Source organism: Sus scrofa, chromosome 8 (assembly GCF_054392235.1).
Source record: "Sus scrofa isolate SSC_HxYL_T2T_F1_AM1 chromosome 8, Sscrofa_HxYL_maternal_Yorkshire_Landrace_v2.0, whole genome shotgun sequence".
NCBI lineage: Eukaryota > Metazoa > Chordata > Mammalia > Artiodactyla > Suidae > Sus > Sus scrofa.
The window spans coordinates 105,964,749-105,992,655 of NC_139390.1; the positions used below are offsets into that span (position 1 = coordinate 105,964,749).

General features: G+C 36.0%; 2 long non-coding RNA genes across 6 annotated transcripts in view; one reads left to right on the forward strand and one right to left on the reverse strand.

Moving 5' to 3' along the window:
• Positions 1 to 27,907, forward strand: part of LOC106504728 (uncharacterized) — a 689,957-nt gene that overhangs the window by 188,130 nt on the left and 473,920 nt on the right. The window contains exon 4 of one of the 5 annotated variants that reach the window (XR_014813075.1): positions 19,002 to 19,184. The exons of 2 other annotated variants lie outside the window; for them this stretch is intronic. This is a non-coding gene — a long non-coding RNA (uncharacterized LOC106504728). Of the gene's footprint in view, positions 1 to 17,535; positions 17,668 to 19,001; positions 21,746 to 27,907 lie in introns of those variants that run through there. 2 more of the 5 variants (XR_002346807.2, XR_002346805.2) reach the window with 2 other exon arrangements.
• Positions 1 to 27,907, reverse strand: part of LOC146400965 (uncharacterized) — a 79,910-nt gene that overhangs the window by 4,477 nt on the left and 47,526 nt on the right. The gene's annotated exons all lie outside the window — the stretch shown is intronic.

The window sequence follows — 27,907 nt, forward strand, 5'->3', positions numbered from 1 at the left end:
TTTATGGTCTTATTTGTTTTCAAAAGCAAAATAAAAAGTAATATATTTTCAAGAAAGCAAGTTTCTACAATGCAAGATATTAGAGACATTCTTTTGATAGTTACATGTTTTGCAGAATGGAATGATAACGGAAGCAATACATGATTCTATGTAGACTTAACAAAGCAAAACATTTGTCTCACATGATGCCGAACTGGTCCCATAGTTCAAATCCCAGAGAATAGCTAGTTAGTGAATTTAAAGCAGTACAAGTATTGAAACAATTTTATTTCTATTTGCTTTAACTTGGTTAGATTTATTTCCAAGATAATTCAAACTCTGAAGAAGCTGATATTATTCTCCATTTTTTATTGTTTTCGATAATAAATCACTTTTAAACTCATACTTTATTCCTTTGAATATTTTTCCCAAATTTTTGTCTAAATTATCTAAATGAAAATAAAATTAAATTAGGTTAGCCCATCTTTAGGAACTAACAATTCATAAAGTGCTTATTAATATTTCCATTCTATAGTAACTTAAGATGGTGCAGGTTGAACAATGGCTGCCACATAGAAACCACCCAATAAATATTAGTTTTAATTATTACTTATTCGACCTTTAAGTAATTGAAATGTAAGATGAAATATTGATTTAATCTTTGATTTAAAAAAAAGTTGCTGAATGTTTGGTTTGTGAAAATTGCTGTGTTAGCACCTGAGGGGGAGGACAAAATCCTGTCTATAAAGATCTTAATCCTAAAAGATGAAATAAGCTATAAATTATATATACATATATATCATATAAAATATACTTATTTTTATACATAAACACATGGGCATGTATATATGTAATATAACACTAAGCAATTAATTGACTGATTGATGAATAGATAGGTAGACAACACAAAACAGAGAGTAATGAAGTCAATGGGACATAATATTTGAACACTCAGAAGCCAAGATTTCTTAATGTAAAGGCATGACCTAATGAGGTTTCAACTTCAGAACTTATTTAGGGATTCATCTTTGGTTTTTCTATCCTGTATACTATTGTAAATTGCTTAGTAAAATTACATAAGTGGTATAGTGTCAGTCAGCTTATAATATTTGCAATAAGTTGTGATTATGTATAAATCAATAAAAATATTAATATTAAAAAAGCTCTATTTTTCAAGTCATTATACTCTTAATATACAGGAAATAGATTTTTCTGATTTTATATAATAGGATTACTTATAGATAATTAAAAGATATTTAAGAAGAGACCACACTACTTCCACAATTTATTATTACTATTAGTGGCAGAAAATATATTTTCATCTTCCATCATAGTATAAAAGACCAGGTATCCTTAATGAGAAAAAATGAGAACACATAAAAGTATAATGCCTATTACATAAAAATAGATTAGTGGAAAGACTGGCCAATGTGTAGATTCAAATAATTTAATTTAGAAACATTTAAAGGCTGGCTTTCTGCTAAGTTCATAGACTTAGGTTCTGATAAGTAACCTGGTAAGTACATACATATTTCTACACAAGTACACTTTTCAAAGCAGTAATAACCTTTTATGTAGTAACTGAAATCTGGTCATAAATATAGTAGCCTGTGCATTTCCTATAAAATTTGATAGTGAAGATATGTGCATACAAATTTGAAATATTCCACAGAGATTATTTTATGAATATATGCAAGCAATTTATTACACAGTGAAGGTGATCATTTTAAGGGAGAAATTACTCTGCTGACATGTTTTTTATGATATTGCCCAGAATGCATTATAAACTCTAATAGGGGTCATTATTTCCAAAATCCCATAAACTCAGAATAGTTTATAGCTCCATAAAGTCAATTTATTATACAACAAAGAAAGTGTTCAGATACGTATTTGTATCTTTGATATTGAAACTTCTTCCTTAATAAAATGAAATCTTCAAGGAATATATACTTTGTCATAAAAAGAAGGCTATATGGAAATTTTGAAAGCTTTTAGATATCATGTTACTAATATTTTATCTAAAAACATCTCATTCCAAGTGAATTTATTGTTCTGAAGTGTATCATCAATGTAGAATCAAGAAATTAGAGAAATTATAAATATGTTTTTAACTCTTTGCTCGTTTTTAGAAAAAGAAAGTAAGAGAATTGCTTTTACTTCTGTGCACACTTAGACACTGATGGTGGGTATATGTTAGAATAATGACACAATTGCTGAGGTTCATGTCAAGGAGAGCATCTTTCATTTTTCACTTTTCTACCTATGTTCTCAGTATATCTGTATACATTTTCCCAATATCAATACATATTATCATCATTATACATTTTACATATAACACAGGGCTTTCTTTATTGAGAAATAATTGATTTCTAATCCATAATTAATGAGAATCAATTCAGCCAGTTAGATGTCTCTCGTGAAGATTCAAGCTACACGTGAATCATGATAGTAAAGAAGTCCAACTGTAGGTTTGTAAGTTTATCTTTTTGAACATAATAATGGCAAAAGATGAGAATTCTACTTGCTAAACTACTGAGTATGACTTTTTTAAAATGTTCTCCAAAAAGATAAACATTCCTATTTCATATATGCCACTGCTATAGCCCTAAAGTTTTTAAATGTTGTGTTTATCATAGTTCATCTATTAAAAGTATTAAAAATATTAACCATCTATTAAAAATATTAACCAGTTAGCAATGCTGGTCCTCTACTTTTTCTTTGCAAGTATGTGGGCTTCTTTGGCTAGATTTATTTTAAATAAAATAATATAAATAAAAATAAGTTACCATGTACCAGATACTGCTCTAAGTTCTTTAAATAACAAGTTTAACCTAGCTAAAAAAGTATCATTTACTCATACCTTCTAGAACTGGACCACTGTAATCTAGCATCCAATCGTTTATTCTAATTATGGCTCTTACACATGACTTTTAAGAAATTTATCAGTCAAAGCAGTAAACAGTGAAGACGAGTTTAAAAGTTAATAGTATGTTAGGATATTCTTAATATTTACTAATGACTTTTCATAATCTCTCTATGCAAAATATATAACATTTATTTTCTTTGTATTTCCTCATGATGTAAATATTCAGGTTCTATATAAATTTAGAAAAGACACATGATAAAGAATGAAGACTTGTGCCTTTTTAACTATCTAGTTTTTAAAATTCAGTAACTCGGGGAGTTCATGTCATGGCGCAGTGGAAATGAATCCAACTAGGAACAATGAGGTTGCAGGTTCGATCCCTGGCCTCGCTCAGTGGGTTAAGGATCCAGCGTTGCCATGAGCTGTGGTGTAGGTCACAGATGCGGCTCAGATCTGACATTGCTGTGGCTGTGGTGTAGGCTGGCAGGTATAGCTCTGATTAGACCCCTAGCCTGGGAACCTCAATATGCCATGGATGCAGCCCTAAAAAGATGAAAGCCAAAAAAAATAAATAAATAAAATAAAATCCAGTAACTCACTGGTACTTAACTGAACCTGAAATTTATATGCCATAAAAATATGTTTCCCTAGTGAAGTCTTTCTGGTGATAAAATTTGTCCAGCTTTTCTCTAAAAGGAATAGGTATAAATTTTGTTGGTTGTCTCTGCTCAATTTTAAGAGTTGCTTTTTTGGTATTATCTTCTGTGTATGTATGTATGTATATGTGTTCTTTCCTAAACAGTGCCATCTTCAGCAATCACTAAATTTACCATATACGGTTTCCTATGGATCAAATTGCCATAAGTCAAGTTAAATCAAGTGAGTTTGTACATAAATATTTCCTTAAATGGGCTTACAAACTGAGTACACATTTTTATAAGTAAAGATTCCTTTTTCTACTAACAAATTCCATCCTCCTGTGTATTATATGTGAGCCATATATATGTTATCATCACAATCTCAGGTCCTAAACACATTACCCTGATAAAATATATTCTTACACTCAGCCCTGGATGAGTACAAAGCCAACTTTAGGAAACTGGACTATCCCAGAGGTTCATTAAGTACTAGCCATTAACCATTCCTTTCAATATTATTATTATTGTACTCCTTTCTTAAATGATTTTTTAAAAAATCCAAAATGTAAGGGGATATAATTTTACATCTTGTTTGCCATTTAAAACTAAACCTTTCTAATAACTAAGAAGACAAAATAATAAGGAATGTTTTAGAAGAATTCAGTACAGGATGTCAGAACCCTCATGCCATTTATTGGAAAAAAGGGCAAGTAAAGAGATTTTCCTGGTTGACTTGGAATAACAAAATAGTTGCACCTCTCAGTTCATACTCTGTATATTTCATCTTAAAGGTGGGTTACTAAAGTATGTGGATCTACAGCACACAATGGCCTGTTTTTATGTAAAAGGCATTCTAGATGATTTTATGCTTTTTAAAAAAAAAATGTATTTTTGTTTATACCACTACTTCTATTCCACCTTGGCTTTAGCACTGCAGGGCCAAGTTTCTTTGGCAGCAATTCTTAGGTTTTTATTCAAATATTATTCGCTTTTTCCAGTTAGTGTGTGATAAGGAAAAGTCAATTCATCATCTGAAATTATCTGATGCTATTTTCCATAGCATATCACTCTTGCTATTTACAGAATGCATATAAGCTGGTAGTCTTTCTTGTGATGTCCTGTAGAGATTCTGCCCTCATTGTGTTCGTTTAACTCAGCATTTTATCATGAGTCTGTCTTTTCCATCCTAATATGCATAAGATTCATCACGCACCAAGGGGATCGTTTTTCTCATCTTGGTATTCTCTACACGTGTCTGAGGTGTTCTGCGCAATAAATTATACCACTGCAGTTATATGCTGTCTTGGTTTAGCAGTGCTGCCAGAAACTGTACAAAACAAATCATGATAATATAAATCATAAACACAAAATCAAGAACAATGTATTTCAGACAAACTTTGTGATACTAAAATGGTTAGAGAAGGATAGTTTTGTGTTTCCTTTATATAAGAAAGTTGGAAGGAGTTAAATAGGAGTTTACTACTGATCATTTATTTACGTTATCTAATTCAACATAACCAATCTCTATAGGTATTAATCACTTCCATTGTTTTGATGATAACATCGTACTTCTATGACTGTTATCCAGTTTGAAATTGTGAGACTGGTGTTTAAAAATTATATCCCGGGGAGTTCCCGTCGTGGCGCAGTGGTTAACGAATCCGACTAGGAACCATGAGGTTGCGGGTTCGGTCCCTGCCCTTGCTCAGTGGGTTAATGATCTGGCGTTGCCTTGAGCTGTGGTGTAGGTTGCAGACGCGGCTCGGATCCCACGTTGCTGTGGCTCTGGCGTAGGCCAGTAGCTACAGCTCCGATTGGACCCCTAGCCTGGGAACCTCCATATGCCGCGGGAGTGGCCCAAAGAAATAGCAAAAAGACCAAAAAAAAAAAAATATATATATATATATATATATCCCCTTGGAGTTCCCGTTGTGGCGCAGTGGTTAACGAATCCAACTAGGAACCATGAGGTTGCAGGTTTGGTCCCTGGCCTTGCTCAGTGGGTTAAGGATTTGGAGTTGCTGTGAGCTGTGGTGTAGGTTGCAGACACGGCTCGGATCCCGTGTTGCTGTGGCTCTGGCATAGGCTGGTGGCTATGGCTCTGATTAGACCCCTAGCCTGGGAACCTCCATATGCCGTGGGAGCGGCCTTAGAAAAGGCAAAAAAAAAAAAAAAAAAAGACCAAAAAAAAATTGTATCCCCTTGTCTGAAAATTCCCCCATCTTTGGCTTTAAGGAGGCTGTGATATGAAATATCTTTATGGGGAAGGAGTCAAAAACTTGCATGAAGAATAGTATTTCCTGAAAGGTGGATATGCTTTAGGGGTAGAAATAAATTTTTATTGAGGTTATAATTCATATAGTATTTAGGAACTAAATGATTTCATGTAGTACTTAGGAACTGGATAAATTATATAGTATTTAAGAACTGGATGAAATAATTTATCTCCAGCAAACTGGCAAGAATAAAGACCGTCTATTAGCTGGTCCATCCATTTATAAGGATGGACCATCTATTAGCTGGACCATCCTTCAAGTTACAGATAAGGAAAGCACCTAACCTTTTTTAAAAATCAATGTTGGTTCATCAATTTATTTTTTAAGAACATCATGATCTTTCTTATATCTGACCTTTATGTAAAGTTAAATTGATCCCTTTATCTGTCCTATACCTACTCTTTCTTGAAGTGCATCTTGGAGAATGTTTCCATGCACATATATATTCCCTAATCTTCTCAATAACCTGTAAAGTTGATATTATTATCTCAATTTTCTAGATGGAAAAACAAAACTTCACCTTTTCTATAGATAGAAAAACAAAGTTTTTTGATAGTTCCAAGAATCTAAGGCCTAATTAATGAACTACTAAAAATAATCTCTAGATTTCCAACCCGGATACTTGTTAAAAGTTTAGGTGTTTTGTTGAGCTTCTTTCTTTTTACCAGACATATTGGAGAAATACTATATGGAAAAATATAGAATATGGAAAAATACTAAACTATGGCATGAGAAATCATTAATTTTTACTAAAAACTGAAGAGTTCCTTTTGTAGAAAAGTATTTATCTGCAAATTTTAGATTTTTGTGTGCGAAAGCTTTTAATAATAATTTGTTTTACCTTGCATTTTTCTCACCACTAAGCACAAATTTGTCCTCCATTAAATCTTCACTGGATCAAGAGCAAATTAAAGTTTTATGAATATTTAACGACAAATCTAATGCACATCAATCCCAAACATGAAATTCAAGTATTTATCAACTATTGATGTGGTTGGGGAAGCAATTAATTCTGTGTCTCTGCTGGTTAAGCCATCCTCAGAAAGTGTTATAACACACAGAGAAGAACATTAATAGTTAAGAATGTGGGCTTTATACTCTCAAATTCAAATCTAGCCACAATCTGCTGGCTCTGCGGTCTTGTGCAAATCGCTAAGCCTTATTTTGTCCTCTTTAAACCCCTTTAACAGGGAAGTAATGAGTAAATGAGCATACAGATTCCATAAAGGGGTTTAGAAGTAAGTAAGATAATGTGGAAGGAGCGTTTCCCCCACAATAAGGTACCTACTTATTCTTGCCAGGCTGCTTTACTCCTAATGCTCCCTTTCCCTGACGAGCTCTCACTCCTCCTCTCCTTCCTCTTCCCTAAACAAGTCTACTCTCCCCTCAGTCTCACATTAAATTTTATTTCCTCAAGGACTGTCCTCACACACTCCAGACTCAGTTAAGTCCTATTGGTTTTCCTGCTCACAGCACCTCCATCATTTGCAAATTGAAGTTACCTCTTAGAGCAAGTTTTTTGGATTTGGTTTTTGTTTTTAATTTTTTTGCCATACCTGCGGCATTCAGACGTTCCCAGGCCAGCAAACTGCACCCACTCCACAACAGTGACCTGAGCCACTGCAGTGGCAATGCCGGATCCTTAACCTGCTACACACAAGGGAACTCCCCAGCAAGTACTTGTTAAATGGATTTCTTTCCTTGTAAATTATATGCTCCAAAAAGGCAAAGCCTCTGTCTGCTTTAACATAGTGGTATACACGGTGAATTAAATAGAGTGTGCTTAGTAAACATGAGATAAAAGAGTGATTTAATTCATTAATTAATAGCACAGTGTATAGAACAAAATAAAAAGGAAATATTAGTAATTTCGAATTATTAAGTAATGTAGGTATTTTGTGAGGTCTCAGGTGAGTCATCTACTTTTAGGAGTATGACTTCAAAGTGTCACACCATTGCCATTCCTCTTCCACACCAGCTTCACTGGTGGCCCATATTGCACAAATATCAGCCTTTCTCTTGAGCTACCTACACAATGGAGCCAGTGCCTGGTTGAGACATAGGACCAGTGGTTCCAGAGTAAAAGTCATTCCCCTGAGCATTGTATCTGGCTCATTTTATGCTGGAGTTGAGACTCGCAGTTCAATCTGATACACACAGTTTGGTCTGGGCCAAGATACACAACCCAGAGCTATTTAAAGGAGAGCCCCAAGCTCATATTCCTGTTCCAGTTACTCAGACTTCTGACTTGGGTCAATTAAACCTGTAACAGAGGCTCAGTAGAACTCGGCAAATGCAAGGTAAAATAGCCTACATTAAAGTATAAGCTCATCAGCAGGCAGCCACACAGCTCAAAGAGCAAGCTCACCGGGTTGGCAAGACAAAGAAAGAGAAGCAAGACACTGAGAGGTGGTGGCCATGGTCTAGACACTCACCTTGCTCTCTTCTCCAACTGTTTTGGAGACTCCACAGAAACATAATAGATCTTCCCATGCCCAAATTCGGTTTGGCTGTTGACACTGATAATGTCACAGACACACCAAGAGAGTATGAAAAGTTTTATTACTCTTATGACAAGGATTTCTAGAGAGAGCAAGGTGGTTCTCAAGAAGGTCCTAAAATGGCTTGAGAGAATAGGGAAGGAGATTGGCTTGGGAGTTTTTTGATGTTTAGGTGGTAGGGCCCAGCAAATTTTTCCTGTGGGTGGTGTGAACTTCTTGTCGGCATCAAAGGAGGGTCCACACAGACTTTCTCATCAGCTTGACCAGATGTGGGCAGAAGTGGTACAGCAAAGCGTGAAGTTTAAAAGCGCTCAGCAGTGAAGCATAAAAAAAATGAAGTCTTTTTTATAGTTAGCCTCTGTATCAGGAACATTTTGTCTTTTATACAATATGTCTAGTTTATAAGGATGGAAATATTCATGCCTATGTGTTGATACAGCTAGGTAACAATGGCACCAATGTAAGGCACGTGTGATCAGCAGCTGATGGCATTCGGTCTCATCAGAGAAGGGGCCCTTACTGTGAACATCTACATCTACAATCCAGACTATCAAATGAACAGCCACAATTGCCTTCTACATTTTGCAGCCGTAAAGAGGATTGATCATCTTTAATTTGCCATTTTGTAGTCTTCCAAGTAGTAGAACAGATGGCTAGGCCATTGGCAACAGCTTAAGAGTTAGTAAAAAATATGTCTCTTATATCTGTGCATGCTATGTATATAAAAATATAATCCATTGGAATACTGTCTAAGGCAAGGGTCACAGCGTCTAGTTCAACCCACTGTGTTGACCAGCCTTGACCAGGCTTTGGTCTTCAGAGTTGTTACTGGGGCAAGATTGCTGCTCTTATCCAATGAACACTATCAGCTTTACTGTTGAACAATATCAGTGGACAGTGCCCACACTTTTAGGAGAAATTCTATGATTTAAGGTCCCTATTGAGTCAGTGGCATTTCTTTAGACAATCAAGTGGGGGTAAAATTTCCCTAAAGTTGCAGCAACACTTTTTCATGCAAAGCTGAGCTGTCCTATAGTCATGCCAATGGCACACGTTGTACCTGTTTAACCAAGAAAGCCTAGCGAATATTTTCCATTTTGTTAGTCATTGAATTCAAGCTGATGCACCACCAAATAATGATGTTAGTCTAGAGGTACAAGCCTCCATGAATCATGGGTACAGTTTCTACAAAAGCTTAGTAGCACGTTAAAATGTACCTTTTTTTATAAAAGAGAGATGTAATTGGTACCTGCATCTGGCAGGCACTATTCTTCTGGGAAATAATTTGAGTACTCTGGCAACCATTAGGTCTTTAACTAAAACTGTGATATTTATCTTTCTTGTAGTTCATTTTGTTTCTATTTGACTACCTAGGAGGGGAGAGGGAGGAGGGTTAAGAGGGAGGGTAGAAGTGATTGATCTGTCTCTACCATTTTTCCCCTGTGGCAATCTTTGAAAGCAGAATTTTCTGTAAATTCTATTGGACAGAGATAGAAGCATTTAACCCATTAATCCAGTGGTGTGTTTGGATGTCAAAGCCACTGTGATAGTAAATTGAATCAGCTGAAAAGGCCCATTCACAAGGTTATTTTAATATCTCTGCCCCACAGTGACTTTTTCCCACCTAGCAATGTGGATTGCAGGACAGAAGAGCACTGAGATGTGGGGATCTAGTTTTTGTATAGCAGGCAGGAAGCAAGCCTTCTCCTTGTCCCAGTGAGAGATACACCTTATCCCTCAAGGTTGTTCTCTGAAAAGACAACCCTAAAAATGACTCGGGGCTCTGTATTTTTGGCACAATAAGTGACAAAACAAAATTGAATGACCCATGGAAGACCATCTCCCCACATGATAGAAAAAAAATAATTGATCCAAGTAGAAGCTGCTTCTCATCATGTGGTGATTTTGAACTACAGGTCCACCAGCCACATTTTCACTAGCCTCCAATTTTTCTGTCTCCACTGCCTGATGCATACACTATTTTACTCAAGTTTTCATTAGAGGATAAATATCACCTTGTTTATGGGATAATATTAGAGACTGCTATGTTTGATTTTAGCAGACTCATACAGAGGAAATGCATACCTACTTGATACAGAGAGGAATAGAATACATTAAATATTAAAATTTGAGTAGACTCCCTTAGGAACAGTGGCTAAACTAAGAAAGCAGGCACATGATTTTGAGCAGACATATTTCTCCAGGCTTTTATAATACAGCCACATCTTTTTAAAAAGATGAAGCTGGCATTAATCTCAGTTATGTCTGATACCAAATCTCTTTCCATCCCATCCATGTTCCTTCCCAAAGAAGGGAAACCAAGCGATATAGTCAGGACCCACAAGTAAAAGTGTAATAAGCCTCAATCTCGTTCTTCAAACAAAGACTATCTATATTCAGTTTAATTTAAGCCAAATTGGAAATGAAAATAGCCACTTTAAAATTTAGCAGATTAAAATATCATTATGGATTCTCTATCCTACATTGTAGCTATGCCAATACTTCAAATAGAAAACTAACAAAATCAGAAAATGTTTTCTCGAACACAGCTGACTATCTGTTTGAGATATTTCAGATGCTTTGCTGGAAGTAGTAAGCTGTTATTGTATGCATTCCAAAAACATACACCAAGAATACTATTAGATAATAGCAAAAATGTCTGTTATAAATATATGATTATGTACCATAATATAAAAATTACCTAATAGTAATGTATAATTGTAACATACAATAGATATAATATGTAATTACAATTATAAATATAACAAATATATATTATAATGTATAAACAAATGTATTTATATATATTCTCTTTATATATAAATATGTGAACTATTTATAAGCAATTTGATACACAATATATAACAAAACTATTTGTGTAAACAATAAGTATTTTAATATACTATGAAGTATAATAATATGCAAACTATTAAAATATATAAAATGACATTTTGATATAGAAACCATTTAATCTGCAAGTGATTGAAATACTCATTTTTTTTTTCCTGCCTCTAGTAACATGGTCAAATCTACAAAGCATTTTTTTCTGCTCAAAATATTGAAGAGGAGAATTCCAAATGTTTCATTTAGAATATAAAAATTACTGATATTTTGAATTAAAAATAAGCATGCTATTAAAAAATTTAAGTGAATAGAAAAGTTGAAAACTAAAAAATATTAAATTGTATATATTTATTCACAAAAGGAGACCTCAGATTGTTTCCTAAAATGTGTTTTCTTTTACTCTAACAGTTTAAAGTACAGGTATTTGATCTCTAAGGGGAAAAATGTCAATGTTGAAAACTGAAGTGGGAAAATAGTTTACTGCTGACAGACATGCAGCAGAAGGAAGCGACAAATGACAACTTAGCCATGATAAGGAAATAGAAGAAAACAGGTAGTAAGGTAGAAGACAAACCAAAAGGACTAGAAATGTCCATGCCATCTTTTATATGGTAGTATCATTCTTTAGAATGAAGAGACTAGCCTGAAGAAATGATGGAGAAAGAGTATACCTTTGACAGGTTTACCAAAGCCGTGTCAAAGATCAGGGGATGACAACCCTCCCTTTTGGGTCACTATTTTAAGTACAGTGTTACACAGTATGATACTATGAAGTGAAGCCATCTGCCAAATTATATACATTATGCAAATACTCCATTCAAGAAGCTAGGTAGTATGGTGCACATTTTAAAAATAGTTCTTTTGAAAGTGCTTACAATTAAAAAGCATATGAAATATCTGGGTCTTTTTTTTTTTTTTTTTTGGTCTTCTTTTTTTACTAGGGCTGAACCCATGGCATATGGAGGTTCCCAGGCTAGGGGTCTAATCGGAGCTGTAGCTGCCGGCCTACGCCACAGCCACAGCAATGTGAGATCCAAGCCGCATCTGCGACCTCTGCCTCAGCTCAAGGCAACGCCGGATCCTTAACCCACTGAGCAAGGCCAGGGATGGAACCTGCATCCTCATGGTTCCTAGTCGGATTCGTTAACCACTGAGCCACGACGGGAACTCCAAAAAAACAAATTAATTATCTAAAGTAAAAGATCATTAGCTATCTAGAAATAAAATGATAAACCAGAGGATATTTACAACTGATGCTTTGCTTTATCCTAACACCGTTGTTCCAGTTTTCAAGTGGAAATTTTACAAAGAATTTTGCATAAACCTAATTTTAGGCAGAATGGAAGGAAATTTGGAGTTAATTCCTGCTCATGCCAGTCCTTGTAATAGAGGATTTGACTAACGGCTTAGATCCTCGAACGTCAGCAAATTCTAAATCGCTCCATGCTTAGCTCCTCTTGCCTATTTGGTGCCACATTAACACATTGGACCTTTTTTATTTTTTCTTTTATGGGAAGAAAAAAGCATCAAGTATTACAAAATATACCTCCTTCCTCTGTCTGTATTGTTATACTGTTTAAACTACAGAAACATCTATTGCAGCTGAATAAAAATCAATCTTTTGCCTGTTCTCAGCTGTATTTCCAAATCTCAAGGTCTGGCTTATAGGAGGTACTACAATAAGCGTTTGTTGAATTGTCTGTCTCGTCTAGGTGTCCTCCTAGTCACTGTAACAGTCCTTATCCTAAATTACCATCAGTGTTTTGTGAGTTTCAGTCTCAACTGTTTGGCCACTGTCTCTCCATTACTTAAGCAGGTTTTACCGGTTGTCCTTAGGAATGTGGTATGGCTAGTGTTCTATTGAACTTTAATTACTTATCTCACAGTAGAAAATTTGGATGAGTTTTATCAAAACTATCTCACTATCATCACCATAATGTCAGTACTTTCTAAATACTCACTCAATACAATATTAGCATTCTAAGACCTTTATCTTATTTTCACAGGCATAAGTATTCTCAAAATAAGCATGTATTTTACTAATTATTCAGTTTATCTTAGAACAATCAAAAATAATTTTCTAAGTAAAAGAGTGAGTAAAATTTGGTACTTTTAACATACAAAAGCAATTGCATTGCATAATAAAGAATGTTCTAAAGCATAAAATAATAGATAGAATGTGATAAGACTACAGAAAATCTAAACTAAACAATGCAGGCAGGGTCAGGTTCAAGTTCATATGACGGGCAGCACTGTGCTCAGAAGGGCTCTTCTGTCTCCATATTAAAATTCCCATTGATTTTGAATATTTTAATTTTGCCGTGGGCCCTGCAAATTATGTAGCAGGCTCTGAATATGGAAGAAAACAGTGTGCTCCTTTCCTATAGATCAGTAAACAAAATCTAAATCATATATACACCTACCACATGTGCCATAGTGTGTATCCAATTTTTATCACAATTCTCATTTCAGAGATCTGAATTTTTACTTGAACTTGGAAGACAGAGATGCTCTAACATTGTTTCACTTTCAGTACCAATCTGATTATGGAAATAAGCTAGCTCCTCAGGTTTAGCACAATATAAAAAATGATTTGGGGAGTTCCCTTGTGGCACAGCAGGTTAAGAATCCAGCATTGTCACTGCAGCAGCTTTGGTTGCTGCTGTAGCTTGGGTTTGATCCATGGCACAGGAACTTTCACATGCTATGGGCACAGCCAAAAAAAAAAAAGATTTTGTCAGAAGTAGTCTTTAGGTGAAAAACCAAAACTTAGAAAACAAAGAGGAGAATATATAATAGGAAAGGTAGATTTCGATTTAAATTTACCAAGGCCTTATTGTTTTAAGTTTAAAGGATGTTTTGACTTTGCTTGGGGAAGCTCAGTGAATATTATTCTCATTTGGATTAATTTACATTTTTTTCCTACCAACATTCCTTGGAACAAAAGTGAACAAAGGGATAGGACAGAATATATAGAGAATTCCCACAAACCAGTGAAAAATGGAACATCAATTGATAGAAAAATGGACAAATGAAATGGATAATTCAAAGAACAGCTAGTAAATATGAAAAAGTACTCAGCTCCAGTGATGACTATATTAGCACATCAAAACCACAATGGAATAGCACTGTATTCCTGTCAAGTGCAAAAAATGTAAACTGTCTGAGAATACAAGCTTCCCAGGCAAATTCTCATGCTGTTTGGTGGGTGTGAAAACTGGTACAACCACTTTAGAGAGCAATTTCACACTATCTAGTAAATGTGAAGCAGCAGCTTAGCTGTAAGAGAGCAATTCAAACCCAGTTACAGGCCCTAGGGAAACTCACATGTGTAAAAGCAGGTATGTGTAAATCTTCATTGCAGCATGGTTTATAAGAAAACTTAGTACTTCTTATTAAGAAAATGGATGAATAAAGTGTATTTATATGACAGGATATTACATAGCAATTAAAATAAATAAATTGGAGCAACATCTGTCAACAAATTTTCTTTTTGTTGTTTATTTTTTGTCTCTTAGGGCCACACCCGTGGCATAAGGATGTTCCCAGGCTAGGGGTCGAATTGGAGCTGCAGCTGCTGGCCTATGCCAGAGCCACAGCAACCCAAGAGCTGAGCCATGTACGTGACGTACACCACAGGTCACTGCAACACCAGATCCTTAACCCACTGAGCAAGGACAGGGATCAAACCTGCGTCCTCATGGATGCTAGTTGGGTTCATTAACCACTGAGCCATGACGGGAATTCCAAGAATAGATTTTTAAAGTGAGTGTTAAATGTATAAAACAAATGCAAAAATACATAAATAGAGGGGTAAAAATATGCAATTTTATAAAAGAAAAGAATGAAATGTTATTTCCAGTTTATGAATGTCTGACATATCATAGTAATATAAACATATGAATAGGAATGATACCAATTTAAGAGGAAGGATCTATCTGGGGAGAGGGGTAAGAACAATGAGGGGCACAGAGAGGGATTCAACTTTTATCTCTAGCATTTTATTCCAAGAAGTATGGCAAAATGTTGACTTAAGTTAGAGAACAAAATAAAATAAGCATTTGTTATCTTATAATTTTCAGTCTTTTGTTTAAATAAGGTGAAAAAAAGAATTAAGAAGACAGAGTTTGGGAAATGAACACATTTTGCATATACAACAGCCAATAGCACCTGCTGACAACTGGCAATTTGAATGGAACAAAATGAGGCAGCTGTTTGGAAGCAGAATCTGTTATACCATGGGAATTATCTAGGGCTTTTACTTGAGTTTTGCCTCATTAGCAGTCATCTCTATCACTCATTATAAAGACTAAATCTCCACACAAAATTACAGTGCAATTAAAAGAGAAGCATAGATGCCAGAGGTAGGGCTATTCCTTGGAAATGGAACATTTTCGTGTGCTGGGTGCTCAGAAAAGGGAGGGGTGGCTGAATTCCCTGGAGCACAGGGTTCACGGGCATCTCACGAGCTTGCCCGCAGTCTTCTCCCATTGCTTCTAAGATTCAATTGCCCAAGTTTGCTTTGAAAGGTGGAAAAATCATCTGTCATTCTTTAGGACAACTTTACCCAGGCTATACCATGAGCTATTTCAGGGGATTGGGGGCACGTGGGAAAGCAAGAAGACAGGGTGGCTCTACCAGTCCCTTAGATGGCCTCACACCCTCCCTGAAGCTGCTGGGCATATTTCTGCCTAGGTGAACAGTTTGCTGTGTCACAGGTGCTGGGAATAAGTCTGCTCAGTGACATGCATGGCACACATTGGGGGCCATGGTGTCTGTGTGTGTATCTGATGGGCAAGTAATTATATGCAGTTTCACATAAAGGGAGACAGATAGAAACCTTTGAGATTAATTTCTACTGTCAGCAGCTTTAGAGATGAGATCTATCCCATTACATCTGTTTCTGTTCTAATTTAGGACAGTCCTGGAGATAATTTCATCTGATGGGAGAAGACTGTTTTTAAATATAGAAATGTAATTTCAGAATATTTAAAACAAAAAGAGCCCAAAATTGCTACAGTATCATATACATACACACATAAACACATATTGGTAATTTTATATTTAAATATATATTTCCTTCCACATTTAAATTGTTAGTCACTCGGTATCATATGCTCATGGCAGAGGCTATAAGGCTGTATTTTGCTATAACCGATCAGGACCTACTATTTAAAACGTGATAATGTTAATGGTAAAAATAGAGCCATTTAATGGTGGGGTAGGGATTCTTCTGGTATTCAACTGTCATTTCATTGAACAATTATTTTCACCATAAGGGCTTCTTGAGTTTATTAGGTATTATTGCTTATGGTAGCTGACTGTGATTAAGATGACAGATTGGTTTCTCTTGAAAGAAATAGATACCCACTGATAATGAAATATGTGAGAGATGTAATTATAGTCCTAACCTTAACTTAGCTTTATCATTTTAATTGTCTGAGGTAATATGATCCAATTTGACAAAAACCAACCAGATTTCCTTAAAACAGAAACATGACTCTACAGGTGTAATAGGGACAGCCACTGAGGCACCTTTCCCATTGAGAGCAAAGTGAAATGGTTTTCAACACACCCTCCAGGGATGGGGGAGTCTCACATCATCCTAAACTCTTTTCTGGGGTTCTGCTAGACAGTTTCTTAATGGGGACCCAGCTGCCATGTCCTTTGTCCTAAGTTTCCAGAGCAGACTTTTTTTTTTAATTTTTATTTTTTTCCACTGTACAGCGTGGGGACCAAGTTACACATACATGTATACATAATTTTCCCTCGCATTGTTGCGTTATGATGTAAGTATCTAGACATAGTTCTCAATGCTACACAACAGGATCTCATTGTAGAGAGCAGACTTCTGAGGAACAATATCTAGGCCTTCTCTACCCCTCAGTCACTTACTCCTTCCCAATAAAGAAGAAGGGGAGTATATAAAAGGACCTGGGGGACTGGGGAAAGCTCTGTCCATTATGGATTCTCTCTCCTAGGAGACCTATCCTTGGAACATTCCCATTCCTTCTTTCTCCATGTGGCCAAACTCACGAGGGATGGCGTTGTCCCACCAGGAGGCTGGCCAACAGCTCTGGACTAGTGAATTTAATCCAAGGGGTAGAATATTACAAAAACTGATTGTAGCTACAGATCAAGTGAATGTCTCTTCAATTTAGCTTCATCAGCTACAAAGAAGATGGACCGTGCTTAAACTCTTTGACTTCAGTACCTATTTTCCACTGGGTCAGAAGTCAGAGAGGTAGATGGGGGTTATATTTATTCCTATCCTTAGTCCATGGACCAGGAAATGTTGAAAACCATGAGAGCATCATTTAGAGACCATAAGGACAGGCTGGGGGCTGAATTTTTAGGTGGGACCAAAATAGAACGTTTTAATGCTTTAGTGAGGATGGGTCTTTGACATCTTTGAACTTTCTGTCTTACAGCTACATCGTGATTTGTGAGACAGTAATGTGACTGACCAATAACAGGACTGCCTGGGGAGGCAGACCACAGCATTCTCTCCCAGCAGCTGACTTGGACAGGACAGATGCAGCCATGGCAGCAATCAAATTATGCAGAAAAGCCTTTTTAGACTGTGTCTTGAGCCAAATCTCTTACCATTCCTCCAAACATCCATTGGCTGAATCATACTGCCTTTTATTTTTCCCTTGGTCAAACCAAATATATTCTTGTTTCAGGTTCTTTGCACATGCTGTTCCCTCTACCGGAAATATATCCCCAGTGATATTTGTTTCCCTGGTTTCCTTGCTTCATTTAAGTCCCTCTTCAAATACCACCTTCCAAGAGGGGCTCTTTTTCTCATATATTATCTTATGCTAAAATAGCACAAGCCCTTCCCAGTTCCTATTCTCCTTTCCCTGCTTTATTTTTCCTTATAAGTTCCTGATTCTCAGATACTGTATTTTATATGCACTTTAATTCAATATATATGCATTACCTGTTTATATTACTAGACTATTAGGCCCATGAGGAGAGGACCTGTCTCACTGACCACTGTTGACCCAGAGCCTAGTGTCCCAGTGTGTGCTTAATAAATAAAACAATGGAGTTGTTTTATTTTCAATAGAATTACCTTGTTTTTCCTTCTTTTTTCTTTCTCTTATTCTGACAATAAACCAAAGCATGCTGTTCAAATCGTTTAACTCTTCCCTAATCAAACTGATTTCTGCAGTGCCAAGTCTGTTTGTTTTTTTTGTTTTTTTTTTTTTTAGCTTTCCATGGCTGCATCCACGGCATATGGAAGTTCCCAGGCTAGGGGTTGAATAGGAGCTACAGCTGCCAGCCTACACCACAGCCACAGCAACACCAGATCCAAGCCACATATGTGACCCACACCACAGCTTGCCGCAACGCTTGATCATTAACCCACAGAGCAAGCTCAGGGATCCTGAACCTGCGTCCTCATGGATACTAGTTGGGTTCATTCCACTGAGCCACAATGGAAACTACCTCAAGACTTTTTTAGGTAACTTTTTGGCTTTGGATTAATGATACTTTCCAAGAAAATAGAGTATTTCCTATTTAGTAAATTTTCTATTGCTTATTTGTTCATTCATTTTTGTGAGTGAAGCCACAGACTCTCCAGAATCCAAAATGGTGGTCACAGATGATATTACTAATAAATCAGAGTTAATGTGTAAATCTAAGTTTTGAGTGTGTGGAGAGGAAGGTGATTGTCAGTGTGAGGATGAGTCACAGGACTGAAGGAGCCCAGATCCTCTACCCTTGACCTTTATGCAGTTGTAATAAAGATTGGAAATATGTGTCAGCTAGTATGTTGCCACTGTCTGATGCCTTTCACTTAGCAATATAAAGGCCAGTTCTAATAATATTCAATATTTTAATAATTTTTGATATTCTACACTGAAAACTGCCTTTTGATCTGCAGAGACCTGGACAGCTGAAGAACTAGCTGAGAAACATTCTTCAAAAGGACAAAAAAAAAAAAAAAAATGAATCATACCCACCACTGTCCAAATATTCTGCATACTGAAGCACTGCCTGTTTTGAGTTGAGGCTTTCCTGTGATCGAAACCTTTTCCTGGCCACATTGATCTTGATTTCGTTCAAGGTAAACCACAGCAAGCTACATACTAAGGCCAGGTATCTTACTGAAAATCATGCCAGTTTTTAAAAATATGTACAGCTGCAGAAGCTCATATTAAGCAGTTGCAAACTGCCAAAGAGAAAAATATAGCCAAGACCACACTAACTAAAGCACCGAAGACTGGCCTTGGGAACGGCCTCACTCCATTTATTCTCAGGAGCCCCATATACCTGGACTTCTCCATTCTTCAAGGATACTGGCCATGCATCAATGCACTGCACCATTTTAGGGCCATATAAATAACAACCCTCTTTTCTCTTTTTGAGTTCTGAACCAACTCTGAAATTAGACATTGGGGTAAGATAAAAGGAGAGCTATTACCCACTTTATTAGGGATATAATTAAATTAGAAAGCGAATGTTGGAATTAGAGTCAAAATCAGGCTTTGAGTATTTCTCCAAATTACACCTCTTTCCCCCAGATCTCTGCTCTGTGTAGCAGCCATGGTCTCAGAAGAAAATTAAGTTATTTAAATAAGGTCTAATATAGGAACTACTTAGTAGCCCATGGCCAAGGCATAGGAATGCTTACAAATCATGGACTGGTCCACAACAGAGTAAGAGGGGGAGGCCCACAATTGTGAACCGAAGGGAAGGCAGTAGGAAGCAGGCCATAGGAGATGGCGAGTTCTCTGGTTTAGCTGATCCAGCTATAAAATATGCAGAGCAGTACCAGTGTTTTAATTTCCTTCTGTCTAATACCTATATCGATTTCAACACTGGTTGAGAACTTGGAGGGGAGGGGATTAGTGTTATTCATTATCCATCTCACTACCAGCAAAATTTCCCCAGCTTCCCCTGGAGCTGAGTTTCCGCTTCCAATAATTTTCTTTTTTCTTTTTTGATGAAACTTTTTTGCCAATCTGTCGAATTATCATTGTGCAATATTATGTCACCCTAGATGTATTTCCCAATCAATAACTCTTCTTGATTCCTAAGGTTAAGGGCAGAGGTGTGGACACTTAAAGTCATTATGTCGGTTTGTTTGAGAGCTCTTACCGAAGACTTATAGAGAAGGAAGGAGTTATAGTTCAAAAGCACAAATTAGAATCAAATATGACACTTAAGATGTTACATATATATTAGTTGTATATTAAAATCACTATGCCTAAACAATTCTTCAGCTACTATAAGCCATATATATCTATAATTTCATCAATAATATATTGCTATTTTGTGTCTATACAGTGCTTTTTTAAAGTTCTCTGTTCTCTTATTTTTCTTTAAACCAAATTCATTGCATTTTGCTTTATATAGCAATTTGACAAATGCTTTATTCTGTCTTTCTTTTTATAGTATACCTGCTTTTAATATGTAGCTGAACCATCAAAATATTTCCTTCAGGAAGTTTATGCCTTTATAAAGAGAATTATGGTGCCAATTATTAACTTCTAGCTATACTAGAAAAAATTATGTGGCTATTAAGTCTTTGAAATACAACTAGTGTCAGGCAATCAGGTATGTCAGCTTCTCTGTGAACTAACTCCAGTTTACAGATCGCTCAGTCATTTGTCTAAGACCATGAAACTCATAAGTGATAAATTTGGAATTTGAAAAAGTCATTCCTATGGAGTTTTCTGGTGGCCTAGAAGTTAAGGATTTGGCATTATCACTGCTATGGTGCAGGTTCGATCTGCGGCCAAGTAACTTCCACATGCAGTAGGGGAAGCCAAAAAAAAAAAAAGTCATTCCTGGATTTTATAATTTAATAAGTTAGTATGATGGTCATTCAGTACAAAAACCAAGCAGCATATTTAGCTATATGGCATGTGGGGAAAAAAATAAAAGGTAGCTCAGTGTCTCACAAATCTAAAAAATTGAAAAATAATATTATTGCAGATCCAAGTATCAGATTGAACCCACAACCTCATGGTTCCTAGTCAGATTCGTTAACCATTGAGCCATGACGGGAACTCCCCAAACATTTTTTTAAGATGTCAAAAATCTTTAATGACTCTTACATAATATTTTTATATTTTTTCACAACCCAAAACTGAAGGAATTGCTTTGAGTTTAATTATTCAACCCATGCATAGTTCATTTTAACAGTCACTAGCTATTGTAGATGGAATGATTTTTGATGCTCACACACTAGATAGCTATGAACCAGATGCTTTTTTTAATGGCTAGATGGTTTGACAATATTTGAAAAATGAAAATGACTACCAAGAAAAACCTTCACTGTCATCTTTATTTCTTTGTCTAAGATCAAAATTAACACAAATTTTTGTAAATTCTTATAGGTACTCTCAAAGCCTTATGGATCTAGCCTAAGACCATCTGAGCTGAACAGATCCAATCAGTCAGTGCAGGAACAGTCTAGACATTAAAGGATTATATTTTATATTTATTTGTATACCGAGAATAAACCATAAAACCTAGATGATATTTTTCACCAAGAAAATTACCTAAATTTTTGTGTTGCTGCCATGTAGCTTGCTTTATTTTGTAAGGCAAATTTCCCATAACTATAAATGCAGAGGCTTATGCAGTTATCTAGCAATCTAATAAAATAAATCTGCTTTGGCTTCAATCTTATGGACTGGTTTCCAGGACCTTATTATTACAGGAAAATTATATGGCTCTTCTCTTTGTTTTGGCACTGGTGAAAAAGAGCACAATGATGGTGACTTTGTGACCCTTTCAGAAATATAATCACTGTTCATTTTTTTATGAAGTAAGTAATTCATGGACAAAATCCTTATTCTGCTTTTGACATAATAATATTTGTGTACTTCATTTTCCCAGATTAAAAAAATAATAATTCAACGGTACTTGGAATAGAGACATTCTCATAGAAATAAGCCGAGCTGATTGTTTTTGGAAAGAGGGCCTCCTCAGTAAAGCTGGGGATAAATGTCACCCAGGAAATGACAAGTAGTTTGATTTTAGTTACTCAAACAGATCTTTGTTCTCTATCTGTGTTTCTCTTCCTGGACACCATAATATAAACCTAGAACTTGTGTATTTTCAAATACATAGTGTTTTTATATTAGAAAACCCTAGTCTTTGTACAGACTTCTTTATTTATAAGTAGAAAGGCACAATGTTATTTACAGGATGCATATAGACATTAAAAGAACAGAAACTCATTTTTGTTGAGGGTAAATATTTGAGATATTGAATGCAATGGGATATTACAGCAAAAGCCTTTGAAGACTTTTCCTTGTAATAGCGACCATTCTATTCTGCTATTAGAAACTGCCTTTTATTCCTATTTTTATTAAAGTGTCTTTTTCTTTCTGAATTCCTTACCAAAATGGGTAAGATTAATTAATTAAAAGATACATCTTTATACTTGGAATACAAAGGAATGGCATTTAAAGATAGTAACACTTGAAGTAAATATACATTAATTTTGCATTTTCTTTTTTTTTTTTTTTTTTTTTTTTTTTTGCTATTTCGTGGGCTGCTCTCGCGGCATATGGAGGTTCCCAGGCTAGGGGTTGAATCAGAGCTATAGCTGCCAGCCTACGCCAGAGCCACAGCAAGGCAGGATCCGAGCCGCGTCTGCAACCTACACCACAGCTCACGGCAACGCCAGATCGTTAACCCACTGAGCAAGGGCAGGGATCGAACCCGCAACCTCATGGTTCCTAGTCGGATTCGTTAACCACTGCGCCACGACGGGAACTCCTAATTTTGCATTTTCTATAAAACAGGTGATGTTTATGAATTCAACTACTGATTTAAGCAGAAAAGAAAGCAAGAGGTATCCAATTTTATCAAAAGTAAATAAAATAAACACTAGTTACTCTGCCCAGACAAAACAGATTGATCATGTTTATACAATATTGAGTGAAAATGTAGAATAGAGCATACAATTTTTACAAATGTAAAATATAATCAAAACAATATGATACTCAAATATTTATATATGTATGATAGAATTTTGTTAAGTAAAAAAGTAAAATTGAAAAGAATGATTAAATGGAAGTTTTCTATTTTTTTACCATTTTACAGCTCACACATGCATATTTTGCAGATTTAAATAATTGACAAAGAAAAGAAATATGAATATCTTCAACATTAATTCTAAATATTACACATGCCTGTTCTGAAAAAATGTCCAACATACTATAAGTTGTGAGTAGTTAAAATTTAGAAACATGTCCTAAACTCCCTGAAATAGCATGTGTATTCTATTTACAGGATATTAAACTTGAATTTTATATATTAAAAAAACAAATTATATAAATGGATATTATATTTCTATAGTGTAAATATAAATTAAAACAATAATACAAATTTTAGATTATGTCTGCAGCATGGGCATATTAAGAATGTTTTTATGTCAAAGAGCTTACTTAAAATTATGTCCTTTTGATGATTTCATAATTAATGAAACAATGTCTTGTCATCACGTAACAGCATAGAACCCTATAAGGCTTTCTCAGGACAGACTTCTCCCTCTATATCCTCTGCCTGCCTCACCTTTATAGAAAAGCTACTTGAGTTGATCAACAAATTCTGCAAAGTAGAAGGATATAAGATTAACATTCGGAAATCAGTCGCATTTCTGTACACTAACAATGAAATATTAGAAAAGGAATACAAAAATACAATACCTTTTAAAATTGCACCCCAGAAAAATCAAATACCTGGGAATACACCTGACAAAGGAGGTAAAGGACTTATATGCTGAGAACTATAAAACATTAATCAAGAAAATTAAAGAAGATGTAAAGAAATGGAAAGATATTCCATGCTCCTGGGTAGGAAAAATTAATATTAGAAAAATGGCCATACTACCCAAAGCAATCTACAGATTCAATGCAATCCCTATCAAATTACCCAGGACTTTTTTCACAGAACTAGAACAAACAATCCAAAAATTTATATGGAACCACAAAAGACCCAGAATTGCCAAAGCAATCCTGAGAAACAAAAACCAAGGAGGAGGCATCACTCTCCCAGACTTCAGGCAATATTACAAAGCCACAGTCACCAAGACAGTGTGATACTGGTACCAAAACAGACAGACCAATGGAACAGACTAGAGAACCCAGAAAGAAACCCAGACACCTATAGTCAATTAATCTTTGACAAGGGAGGCAAGAACATAAAATGGGAAAAAGACAGTCTTTTCAGCAAGTATTGTGGGAAACCTGGACTGCTGCATGCAAATCAATGAAACTAGAACACACCCTCACATGAATGCATAAAAATAAACTCAAAAAGGCTTAAAGACTTAAATAAAAGATAAGACACCATCAAACTCCTGGAAGAGAACATAGGCAAAACATTCTCTGACATCAACCTTACAAATGTTTTCTCAGGTCAATCTCCCAAAGCAACAGAAAGAAAAGCAAAAATAAACCAATGGAACCTACTCAAACTGACAAGCTTTTGCACAGCAAAGGAAACCAAAAAGACAACATTCAGAATGGGAGAAAATAGTTTCAAATGATGCAACTGACAAGGGATTAATCTCTAGAATATACAAGCAACTTATACAACTCAACAGCAAAAAAAGCCAACAACCCAACGGAAAAATGGGCAAAAGACCTGAATAGACATTTCTCCAAGGAAGATATATAGATGGCCAACAAGCACAGGAAAACATGCTCAACATCCCTGATTATAAGAGAAATGCAAATCAAAACTACCATGAGATACCACCTCACACCAGTCAGAATGGCCATCATTAAGAAGTCCACAAATAACAAACGCTGGAGACGATGTGGAGAAAAGAGAGCCCTCCTGCACTCTTGGTGGGAATGTAAACTGATACAACCACTACAGAGAACAGTATGGGGGTACCTTAAAAATCTATACATAGAACTACCATATGAGCCAGCAATCCCACTCTTGGGCATATATCCGGACAAAACTTTCCCTAAAAAAGACACAGGCACCCGTATGTTCATTGCAGCACTATTCACAATAGCCAAGACATGGAAACAACCTAAATGTCCATTGACAGATGAATGTATTAGGAAAATGTGGTATATATACACAATGGAATACCTCTCAGCCATAAAAAAGAATGACATAATGCCATTTGCAGCAACATGGATGGAACTAGAAACTCTCATACTGAGTGAAGTAAGTCAGAAAGAGAAAGACAAAGACCATATAATATCACTTGTATGTGGAATCTAATATACAGCACAAATGGACCTTTCCTCAGAAAAAGAAAATCATGGACTTGGAGAATAGAGTTGTAGTTGCCAAGGGGAGGGAGTGGGGTGGATGGGGGGCCTGGAGTTAATAGATGCAAACTATTGCCTTTGGAATGGATTAGCAATGAGATCTTGCTGTGTAGCACTGGGAACTATGTCTAGTCACTTCTGATGGAGCATGATAACGTAAGAAAATAGTATGTGTACATGTATGTGCAACTGGGTCACCATGCTATACAGTAGGGGAAAAAATTGTACTGGGGAAATAACAATTTAAAAAAAAAAAAAAAAAAAACCAGAAAAAGAAAAGTTGTAGACTCCCAGCCCTCCCCTCCGTCTCAAAAGCCTGTCTCAAGAGTTAATGATTTTAGAGTTCCCATTGTGGTGTTGTGGAAACGAATCTGACTAGTATCCATGAGGATGTATGTTTGATCTCTGGCCTTGTAGTGGGTTAAGGATCTGACATTGCCATGAGCTACAGGTCAGACATGGCTCGGATCCCACGTTGCTGTAGCTATGGCATAGGCTGGCAACTGTAGCTCCAATTTGACCCCTAACCTGGAAACTTCCATATGCCTCATGTGCAGCCCTAAAAAATTTTTTTAAAAAAGAGTTAATGATTGAAGGGATGTGAACATGCAGTGACAAAACTGGCAGTAGGTCCTGGATAACTGGTAAGAATTTAAACAATAAATAAGCCATGTGGCAGTTACAGAATATTTAGTTCCTCCCTGAAGTACCCAGTAGTACTTAGTATCTGTAGTTGTTCTACAGATGCTAAAACTCCCACCAAATCAAAAAAGTTAACTACTTGATGACCATGAGCTCATAATATCCAGACCTGCCTGAACCTGAGGATTAATGAAGTTAACACTTGTGACACCACCCTGTTACCCCACTATCAATCAGTCAGAGAATTGTGTGCAAGCTGATCACACACCCTGGGAATCCCCTCCCTCACCTGGCTTTTAAAAATGCTTCCCTGAAACCCAGAGAGAAGTTCAGGTTTCTTGCAGATGAGCCTCCCCATTCTCCACTCTGACCTGCAATAAACCTTTCTCTGCTCTAAATTCCAACATTTCAGTTTGTTCGACCTCACTGTGCATTGGGTAAAGGAACTTAGGTTGGACAACAATGAAACTATGGTCATTGCTGTATCATAACACAAAACCAGCCGGCTAGTTCCTTCAAACTCTTATCAAACTATATATTCTGAAGAAATCATGCTACAGAAAAATCACTCTTTTATTATGTCTCATTCCAGTCCTCCTCAGGTCTATACACAACAGACCAAAATTTCTGTTCTCTCTGAGCATGCTGCCAACATTTTGGTTAACGGTATGATTTGACACAATTTATGAAAGAATAAAGAAGTTTTCATCTTAAGAATAACAATTCCCAAAGGGAATTCATTTTCATTGTGGCACACACTGAGTTTAAACAAAGGTAACAATGTAAATTAAATATCGTGGACTCCAAAACCCCACCCTTGAATTAACTGGAATGTCAGTCTCTGTGCACCCACATCTTTTGGTTTTGTATTTACTACACCATGATGGAATTGCCTACCTCCTTCACTGAAATGTGACTCACCTGGAAAAAACTGAATCATTGTTTTTTACCTTTTACTATTTTCATGGTACTAGATAGTTAAAAAATCTTCAACAAAAGCCTACTATTAGGAGTTCCCAGTCGTGGGTCAGTGGTTAACGAATCCAACTAGGAACCACAAGGTTGTGGGTTCAATCCCTGGCCTTGCTCAGTGGGTTAAAGATCTGGCGTTGCCGTGAGCTGTGGTGTAGGTTGCAGACGTGGCCTAGATCCTGCGTTGCTGTGGCTCTGGCGTAGGCTGGCAGCTACAGCTCCAATTAGACCCCTAGCCTGGGAACCTCCATATGCCACGGGAGCGGCCCTAGAAAAAGGCAAAAAGACAAAAAAAAAAAAAAAAAAAGGAAAAAAACAAAGCCTACTATTAATGAAAGGATAGGTAGAAAGACACATTACTTAATTGACTAATTATTTAATTGACAGGATTTCTTTCATTTGAAAATTCCCTAAAGAAGTTATATTGGTTTTATAGTAATTTTATCTATGGGATTTCTATTGCTGCCAACTAAATATTTAAACAAATGACCATGCTTTGTTCTTTGAATCAATTTTCTTTGCCTTTTTCAGATGGAAAATATGTTTTAAGTAAAATCTATAAAATATATAATAAACTAATCAAAACAAGCTGATGCTTTGAACTTTTTGGTGGCAACCTGAAACCAATGCAGTGGAATTGCGTTGGGCAGGGTGGGGTGTGGGGACCGGGGAGAGTTGGGCATTGCTCTATGCTGAATACTAAGCATTTTCCTACTTGAAAAAAAACAAACATCATAATATAAAATTGTCTTTACAAAATGAAAGTGTGATGGTCCTGTAATACTCACAGGTTCTCAAATAATTATGAGCTACTCCTAAAAATAACATTATGCCAGTTTTAGGATTCTTTAATCCTCTTCATTTTCTCAGTTTCATTGATTTCAGAGGCTTTGATCTCTTTCTCTAAAAATTATATGAT